Source organism: Acromyrmex echinatior, chromosome 8, assembly GCF_024713525.1.
Source record: "Acromyrmex echinatior isolate Ae372 chromosome 8, ASM2471352v2, whole genome shotgun sequence".
In the NCBI taxonomy this organism is placed as follows: Eukaryota; Metazoa; Arthropoda; class Insecta; order Hymenoptera; family Formicidae; genus Acromyrmex; species Acromyrmex echinatior.
In genome coordinates this window covers 5,054,032-5,065,939 of record NC_141859.1, presented here as the reverse complement: position 1 = coordinate 5,065,939, position 11,908 = coordinate 5,054,032, and the positions used below count along the sequence as shown (strand labels likewise).

Genomic DNA, 11,908 nt, shown 5'->3' with positions numbered 1-11,908 from the left:
TATTATTCAAGGAAAACGTGAATTTTTTTTAATTAAAAAGTTTAATCATCTACTTTGTGCTAGAAATATAAATAATGAATAAAACAAAGAGATATCGAACATCCATTGTTTTCTGCGTATGTACAAAAACCATAAAATAAATTTATTAATAGAACCCGATTTTACGGGTTTTGAGCGAGTCGCGGCTTCGCTTCGTTACACAGCAAGAATATGATGCGCGGGGTGGCGAGGGTTGAATGCAGCGGGATGGTGTAGTTTATTGCATGGGCGGAGGAATTCGAAACTACGTCATTGTTCGAGAGTGTTCTCAACTTGCCCGCATGTTCTAGATCCTACGTTTGCAATAACACGTAAAGCAATAATCACGTTCATAAAGCACGTCGAGTTTTGTAAAATTATATTGATTCAGGTGGAGATTCATTCTACATTTTTGAGAAAATGATACAGGATATACTAAAGCTTTGCAGCATATATATTATCATTATTAATCATAAAATAATTTAAGGCTTTTATATGAAAATGAATAATTTATATCATTTATATAATACACATTATTTTATAATTTTATTTGAATTCCGAATGAATCTTTCTCGCTTTCATGAAAGGGACGGCTGCAAATGTTTGACTGCCTACACTCGAAATTGATTTTATCGTAATATCGATGGACACTACGATATTTTATTTTAAATCGCATGTGACGTGGGATTTATTTTTATATGTCTCTGGCGTCATGTTTATATAAGATTTATCGTGAAAGGCCGTGGAAAAGTAATTAATAATTTTGAATGATTGTAGGCTGTAATGTCAGTATCTGGTATTATATTGTCAGACACGTTTTTAGTGCACAATTCTTCACACTTTATTAAAAAAATTTTATTGTTAATACTGATTCTTCTTCGTGATAAAAATATGAGTAAAATATATTAGGTGTTGGAATTAATTCGTAGCGTTTTACAAGTGATGGGAAGTACTTTCATTAATGTATTTTTTAATGCTCATGTGAAATAAATAACATTCTTTCATTAAAAAACGCTACGAATTAATTCCAACACCTAATATTTCTGATTATTATAGCTCTGATTATTACAGTTTATTACTTAAAATTAAAAAAAGTTATAACATTAAAGAGTATCATTCACATCATTTCTCCCATTAAATTTTTAATAAGTGATTGATTAATTGATCACTTTGTCAGCGTAACTAGTTTAATGCAACGTACATTATCAGCAAGATATTAAATAATTCATAAGAGAATTGGTTTTTAGCGATATTAATCATTATGGCACTTAATGATATTTATGTAGTGATCTACATCTATTATGGTGATAGAGACACTTTTAAAAAACAACATTGAGTTTTTTCTGTCTCTATCATCTTCTGATCTCTCATATTTTAATAATACTTAATTACTGTTGCATTAATGATTCCTTGTGTATTGTATAGGTTGTGTCTTTGCTTCGTAGAATCTCTTCCAACCTAATTCTGCTGCAGCTCTTTGGAACCACGCCATTGTCCTCAGTGATTCTCAATTCGTATTTTATCAGTCTATCGCTATCGTGTTTTATCGGTCAATATCGATTTTATCTCTGTATTTTTATTTCAATCTCGTGTACCTAACGCGTTCGGTTAAAATCTCTTCATCGTTCAACATGCGTTTGTTATATCGGTGTACATGATTTTTACATATTCATGTTCATTAAGGAGAATAGAAAGAAAGAAGTCCTTCAATATTGCTTAAAATATCCAGCTAGTCAAATATCCAAGGAAAGTTTTTGAATTTAACCCTTCTAATCTGTTCAAATTTACTATACAATCGTTTGAGATAGAAAGTTTTTCTTAAGAAGAATGAAAAGAGAGGAATCTTTCAATATTGTTCGAAATATTCAGCTAATACAGTATCTAAGAAAAGTTTTTGAATTTAATTCTGTTAGTCTGTTCAAATTTACTATACAATCGTTTGAGTCAATATGATTAAAATATTTTAAAAAGTAAAACTTTTTAAAATGGAAAAAAGCTCTTACAGATGAAATTATGAAATAGAGAATAAAGTTTTTAAATAAAATATTAGAGTATGAAAATAAATTTTGTATTTAAATAGACTCAAAAAGAATGAATTAATTTCACGTCAAAAGATTTATTGTCAATCGACTGGGTGATTAAGTCATATGAAAATCTGTCTTTCGTTCATCATATCCCCTTTATCGAAAATGTTCATACGCTGTTATAAACGCGTGAACACATATATGGATAAGTGGTTACCTGCGGAGGACACCTTTCCCGGAAACGTTCGAGCACAGCTTAAAGCCATTATCGCGGTATACCTCGTCGTTCGTTCACGGCAACCATAACCGTCAACGGCAAACTCGGTGTATAACAGATGCGTGTCCGGCGAGTGCGCATATATCTGCACATATTTGCAACTATCCGGGGCGATGTACGCGAATTTCATTACGCGAACGCACGAATTACTCAGGCAGGCAGGTGTCAGATTGAAATGCACCGGATGACCGAGTTGACCGACGGGTGAATCTCGACGATGATTGCACCAGTTGATTGTGTGTCTCGCAGCGCAAGAAGAGCTTCATCACCGACGCAAACATCTTTGCAAAATTAACATTTTTGGAAGTTCAATATTATCGAAAAGGAGGGATTCTGATTTTTCTCTAAAGAGTTTTTCATTTTCTGATGTGCTTAAAAAAAGAATTCTTTAATTAATTCTATCAATTAAATGTGAAGGAAAGAAGAATCCAAAAAAAACTACATTTTCGTTATTTGAAGATTGACTTTCCATTTTAATTCTCGATTTTAATTTAAAAAATACGTTAAATTTCATAAAGATAATTCCGGTTTTCAGGCTACGAAATTAAAATGAGTTAGAATTCATAAGATTCTTTTTAATATTTAAAAAATATGCGACGCTTTTTTAGCATATTAACATTTTTTAATTAAATATTAACAGCGTTAATTTTATGAAACAGTAATTCTTATTATTTGCAAAACTCAGCTGTTTTCACATAATATAAAATAATTTAATAGATGGCTTTTATATCCTACTATCATATTCAAATTTCCGATAATTCCGAAATTAATTAAGCAAACATGATTCAGATAATAAAAGATAATCATGTTGGCATCAATTCATAATATAACTTCTAAACTTTATTAAAATTGCATCTGTGGGAGCGAAAATTGTCGAGAATTTTGTTCTCGCGACATTCTACGGTCTCCAATTTATTTGTCTTGGTAGCGAATATTATTCCGGCGAATCCTCGGAACTCCGAATTCCCGAAATCTTCGAGAGACAAACGTCGGAATCTCACGAATTTCTCCAAGAATAGGTAGCTGAAAAACATGTGGCACCATTATGAGCGTATGCGCACGCAAACCTCTTATATTTTCTTCCTATTCCGTCGACGTTCTTGTTTCGAGGAGAACGTACTTTGCCACGTCGCGTCTCGAGAGATAAAATGCCGTCACTCGGGTATTCGTTGGTATTTAAATAAAAAGTCAGGAGTTAATGTCCTATGTTGTACACATTGTCCACCCATTTCATTCCATTAAAATTTTTTATTATCAAAGGACGTATATATTTGTAAAAAGTGCTATTATCTTTCTTTGGTGCACAACAGCATTTTGCAAAAATAATCAGATGTATTTTAAAGATAAAGCTACCTTTTGAATAAAACTATTATACAGAAAATTAATTGAATAGCATGTAATCTCTAATTAGAATTTAGACAGTACTAGAATTATCACGATGATATATTAATTCAAGAACTCTTCAGTATTTTCAATATTTTCGAAAAAATGTTATTAGAGAGATAGCTATAATTAACTCTACGTTAATAAGCCACATTTATGAGGTAAAATAATATCTACAATCAACAAGCATTTGTAAGCATCGCACGTATCTATGATGCGAAAGGCATGGGATAGAAATAAGCCGTGCGTAACGCGGTTTAACGAGAAACGTGAGTTTTGTTCCGAAAAATATTCGCTGTGTTTTAAATAAAAGTTCAAGTGCTCTATACTGTCGGCGAGGAATTTCAACGAGCCATGATGGGCATAGTGGTAAGGAGTTGTGGATAATACGGTATAAGCGACTATATTGTTTTCTTTCGGTACAATCGCTATAGTTCGAAATTTACTCGACAGCGAAGTTAACAAAACTGTTAACCTGAATACTGAAAAAAATGAGATGCGAAAATAACGGAGTTGTTAGATGAGAATAAAATAGCATGAGAAGAATCTGCATAGAAACTAATGAAATTTAGGATTCAAATTGTAAAAATATACCAATGTGTGTGGATTTCTACAGAAATCAGTTTATTCAGAAAATCTCATCAATCATTAGTCCTGTCATTTTGTTGTATTGTTTGTTTAAAATTTGAGAGTCCTTTCATTTAATTATATTTTTTATCCAGAAAGATCACTTTTTTATTATTTACATTTATTATGATAAAAAGGAAATACACAATTCTTTTAGCATCTTTTTCTTATACTTTCATTTGGGCGCATTAACGAATGATTAGTTTTATGTCCGGGAAAGAGCCATCCTATTCACCCTTAAGTGTCACACAAAGAGATTGTTAAGATTGAAAGATGGTACGAAAAGAAGGGATCTGTTTCTCGTAATGAGATAAGTCCTTTCGTTTGTATTTTGCGAAGATAAATGAGGATCACAAGGAATCCGGATATTACGGTGCATAATTTACGTATTGGCTTCGCTCCAACAAGTCGATATTGTATTTCTGAAAAAAATCTCAACAGCAGCTTGTAATAATAGAGATTAGAATATGACGTCTGTTTGATATGAAAAAAATTCATCAAAGCTTGAAAATATCTAAAATTTCTTTTCTAGAGGTTTATTAAAATTCCAGATGCGGAGATTTTTATCATAAAATTTATATTTGGTATTAGTTTGGTACTATTATATCAAGCGAATAATGAAACTAATCTGAAATAGTCTTTTAATCATATTTAAAAAATTTGTGGCGCTATTTAAAAATTTTATATAATATATCTATTTGTGTGTTATATATATAAATATAAGAATTATAATTTATGAAGGCTGAAAAAGACTAAAAATTATCTACTTATCTATTTTCAAAGTTAAAGTATATAGTGTTATGTTAAAAAATGTACACACAGTTTTGCTATTCCTTTCTGGGAGGATTAACAGGAAATTATATCATAATATTTCCCTTAGATACTTAATACAATCTTTTAAAAATCTAAGAGTTTACCTTTTGTATCCTTCTTGAGGCAGCCAAGGATATAAGGCTTTGTCCTCTCAACTTTTCATTAGACATTCAACGAGTTGCTACGGTTTTATAGGCAATAAAGGTCATGAGTGAAAAAGGAAGATTTATTCTTTTTAATCATGTATATAATATTCTACTGGTGATAGGAATGACGTTCTTAAGGCATCAATGGTGTTAAGATTCACATAATTCATAATCATTAAAGTAGCAATGTTACTATTACAATCTTTCTGAGTCTTTGGCTGCGCATATGTCACAAAATCATGAAAATTAAAAAACGATGATTAAAATTATCAGATTTTGGCCTAAATGATGGAATCTTTTTTATACAGCTTTTCTTGTATTTTTTGATATGTTTAATTATTTGCAAACATTTATTTTAAATTGATCTGATGAGAATATATTGACAATAGTATTAAAAGTGACACAATTATGTGGAAATCTGATCTTTGATTGTAATTTTCAATATTTTTCCATGAATGTAGCCTGAAATTAATGTTTGGAAAATTCCACTATCATGTATGACTTATGTTCTACTACAGCCTTAAAGAGTGGAAACAATTGTATAAATACATTTATTTATATTAACCATTAGATTATGTAAATATTTAAGTTATATAAATATCTTTAATGCCATGTATTTTCTTTCTATCGAAAATTGTATTATTTATGATTGTTTTCTTAATATATACTGATATTAAGAAAACAATCATAAATAATACAATTTTATATCTCTTTATATCTCTGTTTTATTCGATTTATTGGATTTCTGCGATCAATGTCCTATCGAACCTAAAGATAAAGAATTCGATCAAAATCTAATCTAGCTTGCAACGCGCCATGTCAATGAGGTAATGCATTCACTAATGCAATAATTTGATAAAAGCTTTGACAATCAACGGGTAACACGAAGCAGATGGAAATCAAGTCCACACTGTGACAATCTATCTAACCAGGCATCGTTGCTTCGATATCGATCGTGCTGATAAATAATATGATGTACATCAGCTCTTACCTCAAGCAACATATACGCGAGTTGTGTTGACGAAAAGACCATATAACCCGATTATATGAAAAATATATCTTTTTCATAAAAAAGCTATAAAGTCAGAAATTTTTTTCAATATATTTTATCTAAAAAAAAATCTATAAATTAAATTCATAAACAAATTAATTTATAGCTTATTGTCGACAGATATTAAATGTCTTCAACATCAACATTATTACTATTTATTTGATCACGAGTTGAATAACCAATGATATACGTTTCCATTGATCTCGCTTGACGAAAAGCTGATAAATCGCAGGAAAAGCGATTAATTCAATGTCATTAATTTACTCTCCGAATGAGATTATTGAAAATGAACATCGAAGTTGTGTACGTCGAAGCTTATTATCAAACTCATTTTGGTGTTCAAATCGCTATCAATATTAAAATTATATTAGGTGTTGGAATTAATTCGTAGCGTTTTTTAATGAAAGAATGTTATTTATTTCACATGAGCATTAAAAAATACATTAATGAAAGTACTTCCCATCACTTGTAAAACGCTACGAATTAATTCCAACACCTAATATATTTTCGACAACAACAAGTTTTATTCATAATCAATTAAATTTTTACTAAAAGTAACAAGAGTTAAAATAATACTTGTATCTGCATCTTGTAATTTATTAAGTCAAAGTAGCAATGAACAAAATACTTATTTCGCTTTACCAGACATAACAGCACGATGTTATAATAATTACAATCGCATCATGAAGTTCCAGTCTCTTCAGGAAACTTGAGAAAATTGTGATATAATTCAAAAAAGATAAAACAAGTCTCTCGTGGAAACAAAAGAAGAAAGGGATAAACTTTTACCTATTTTAAAACTTTTCATAATGGATAACTTTTACTCGAAACTTTTTCTAGTAACGCATGGTTTAAACGTTGTAGCACCTCGGCAAATATCTGCAGAAGTTTTGGGATGAAAGCGAAGTTCATGAAAAGTATCAATGTCACGTCGTACTTCACTATTTTTCTTCTTTCATCCAGAAATACGTTTAGACGAAGACAAAAAGGAAATTTTTCTAAAAAAAATTTTCTAAAAGAAAATTAAGAAAAAAGAAGATATTTTTTTTAGAGATAAAGTTCTTCATAACAAGCTCTACTGAACATGCAAACACTATCTTATGTCACTTAAAAGTGTAAATCGTAAAACGGTTTGGATGATTAATTATGGATGAAATACAGGGGATCAAAAGGACTCACATGTCATGAAAATTTCCATAGAGGCATCTCTGAACAGAGATTGCCGCAATACGAGGCGAGCAAATATTTGGTTGTACTCGCGGATGCTGCGAAGCTCGAATTTTCAGGGTGCGAATACATTTGTGGAAGCAACTTGGTTACGTACTATCGGTCACGCGTGCGCGTGTTCGTACCATGTACGTGTCAGCGGCTTACAGACTTTCAACGTACCTTGTTGACAGGATCAACCGACGGCGAAACCGGTATACTCGTCTCTCTACTTCACTACACAACCATTTTCAACCAACAAAAGTATTTTTTATTTGCCAAGCTCGATCAATTTTGCCGCGAATTGGTTTATATGTCGAGCGATACAATTGTTTTAACATTGTAACAATCTACCGAATAGCTCTCATGCGAATTTAAATTATCCGTTACAATACAAATTTAATATAAAGAAATATTTCAAGTTAAATTTTGTTATAATCTCATTAAAACAACGTTTTATATCTCTCATCGCATAAAAATGCAATTATTTTAAAATATTTAATTATGCAAAAATCTGAAATAATATATTTTATTTTTATTTGAATTATTGAATATTGATAAAATTATTTGAATGATTATTTGAGCAAAAAGTAAACAAGTTTTACTGATTAATTAAACAATGAAAACAAATGATCAATTTTATATTATCTATTTATGAGATCTGATGAATAATTAATTGAGAACCGTATGACGAATTTAAACTGAAGGCAAAATTTTATATTAATCTAAATTAATCCTACATTGTGCAGAAAAGGAACTGAATATATAAATTAATGCAAAATCATAAATTTGTGTTAGTTGATGCAAGCATTAATCAAGCTATCAAAATTTTCAACATCTTTAGAGAGATATTCAGTAATTTTTAGCAATTTTTTCTGTTTTTATTGCAACATTTTTATTAATGTACTGTATACTATTATTATAATTAATATCGTAATTTCAGACTAGCATAAATTGTGAGTTGCTTGAAAGAAAATGAAGTGATTGAAATATTTTTCAAGCATTAATTTTTTCTTATCATCTTTGATCGACGCAGGTGTGTTTATAAAGAAGTAATGCATTTTCTAAGAGGAACGGAATATGCAAGCGAAAACAGAGTTTCGGAAAGTTTTAGCAGTCTCCAAAGCTCGACCCGCCAATATAACAGGGCTGAAAGTTTCTCCAGAAATTCGACGGAAGCTTCTATCGCAAAATTTCTTGTATTCGCTATCAGGGATAAAAGTACGAAAGATATAGCAATTTATATCGAGCGATTTTTAGTGGAAATGTACTTTTTTATACACAAAAACAGAATTTAATACAAAAACGATTTTACAGAGATTAAAGTATCCTTTATAAAGTATCTTTTCATTACGGTTTTGTTTTATAAGATACTATACATATAATATATACATTGTAAAAAGATTTATTTTTGATGAAATAAATCTGATCATTTAATCTTTTTAAATTTATAGATGATAAATATTATAATGAAAAAAATAGTATAATTTAATTTTAATTTCAAATCTTAAATATTTTCGCGCGCACAAAAAGAAATAAAGACAATACTCTGAACGAAATAATTTATAAAAGCAATATACTAAGTTTAATTATATGATATTTATCCAACAATCGTAAAATGCATCGCTGTTTTTTTATTTGTGCCAACTAAATTTTATAGACATTCTGGTCGCGTATTTATGTAATATTATTTTGATATGTGCGAAAGAGCGTCTTTCGAATAAATAAATTAAATTGAAAATACATTTGTCTTATGTGGTTTGAATTTTCTGTGCTCATGAACACTTTTTAAAAATTCAACATAATGCGAATCCAAAATTTACATTTATCCGATACATTTATTGACCATTTCGTCTTTCCGTTTGTATGCATGGAACATCCCTGCTTAACAGGACGATCGCGTAAGCTGTTGAAAAGATTCCGAAAGCAGGTGCTTGCGCCATCCGCGACTTGCATAAGAAAAATGCGGAGAATTCCCTCGGGAAAATGCTTTTGCATTAACTTTTTGAAATAGGATATCAAGAAAGAATATCACACACATAGATAGACTTTATAGATATACTTTCGAAATAAGCTTCAGCAGATAATAGAAACCTATGTCTTTTACATGTATTTTAAACCTATGTATTTTCATATCTTTTATTTATGTACCTAATTCTTGTAGTTTATTTACTGCATATTTAATGTAGCTTGCGTTTTTCTCAATATATATTAAATGCATTTGCGTATCATCGTTTCAATTTTTATTAACTACTATTAGTAAAAACTAAATTTTTTACGTTGCGAAATTCCGATGCGCCACCACTTGATTGCTTCACATATATGTGTATCAAATACCGGTGAAATCCAATCCAGATAGATTTATAGGAAAAACCGCGGAATTTCGAGTAAATCATTTACGAAAATATAATTCGACGAGTTATATCTAAAACGCGCGAACGAGTGGTGCCTGATGCGTCGAGCCGAATGTTTAAGTGTTATGACATCCACAAATTAATGGTTTATGAATTAATAATTTGCAAGTGCGAACGCGCGTAATGAAAACCTATGGCACGTGTCATAGGTGCGATACAATTCTGTTGTAATCCTGTAACTCGCACACCGTTCTAGAAAGCTGTCAGGCGGCTTGGATAGAAAACACTCATCGTGGCTTTTATTTTTCATGGTAATAGGATATCCTATTTTTTGTTATAGAATTTTTTTCAACCGAAAAATATTGGCTAACGACGTAACAACGTGTTTCTGTGCCATACAGTTTCGAGCAATGTTGTTGATATACAGATCGCAACTTCTCTGGAAATTTCATCCATACTTCTATAACAAAAACGTGGTAAACTTCAACCATCCTGAAACCGTCACATGACTTTAACGATATTTTATACACGAAATTGTGTATAACTTTACGTTTTCTTTTTTTTTTTTTTTTTAGATTCAGTGAGACAAACTTTTGGAAACTGTAATGCATTTATACGAGGAAAAGAGGGAAAGTTGTTCACAAAGTTTGTTTCGCTCTTGAATTTGGCATGTGTAATGTATTGTTTCGATTATTCGAAATAGGCGTACGCGTATCCGATGAATCGATACATCGATTTGCAGTTAGGCGCGAAGGATGGCTGATCGCCATGTTATTGCGCAGCTTCTAAGCCCAGTATGGACTCGACATTCAATCCGCATACCATGGTATTGCTCTCGAGATGTCCGGCATCGTCGTCCGCTATAGTATCTTTTTCAATAGATTGACTTATTTTATTAGACTATTGTATATTTCTTTCTTTACTATCTTTCTTTTGTTCTCAGATGGTACATTTTAAAGATATATATAATTTTTAATCGAGGCATTTTTTATATATATCTACTGGATAACCTAAACCTTTTCTAACCTTAAAGTTGACGTAATTCGAGGATGATTGAGATTTATTTATATTTTATTTATATTTTATTTATATTTTATTTATATTTATATTTATATTTTATTTATATTTATTTATATTTTATTTCTAAGATATAACGAAAAGAAATACATCTCTTTTGTATAGATATAGATCCACATTAACTTCCCAATTTTTTTTATTGTTTAGAAAAACCCATTTCAAAATAAATTATTTAGATTTTTACTGAACAATAATTTTGATAAAATACGATATTTTCCTTCTCTGATTTTTCTGTAATATTTCTTTTCAATATAAATTATATTACTAATAAATCCAAAATATAAAAATACTTATTTTTATAATACATTATCAATTTATATAAGCACGTTAATTATTCTGTCTCGATCAAAAATAAGAACTAAAAAAATTTCTCATTTTACTAAATGTCTATGTCATGATTAAAATCTCTCGAAAATATTGACATTTTACTTTAACAAAAAATAGCGATAATTATTTCATTCATGATTACAAAATCCATCACGATTTATAAAAGAAAGAATTAATTGACTGTTTCTCTTTGTGTCAAGAGCAGAATCGAACAAATTCTTTACGAGTTTATCGATTATAGAAAAGAATGGATCTTCATAACACAAGAATATACCTGATTTTGTTGCCTCAGCATTAAGGTCAATGGCACTATCCTGCGCTTTGTTGAGTATATAAGTACTTTTGTGTGCACGTTTGAAAAAATCGCAATAGAGATACAACAGATAAATGGAAATTCGCGTTCGCTTCTCGCGTGTGAATCTGAAACTTAAATAAGAAACGCGATCGATGTTACGATCGTAACTGCATAAATATTCCGGAAATCAAGCGAAAGATCGACTTCAGGGATATTAGTCCGAAACCGCCGTAAAATTCGGACGACCAACTGCAAATGCATTTTGCAATCGTTGCAACGCGCAATCTGGAGACGCGAGAATAAAATAATA

General features: G+C 30.3%; 1 protein-coding gene across 7 annotated transcripts in view; it reads left to right on the top strand.

Moving 5' to 3' along the window:
* LOC105144517 (uncharacterized) overlaps positions 1 to 11,908 on the top strand; it is a 187,724-nt gene that overhangs the window by 71,073 nt on the left and 104,743 nt on the right. The window lies entirely within an intron of this gene.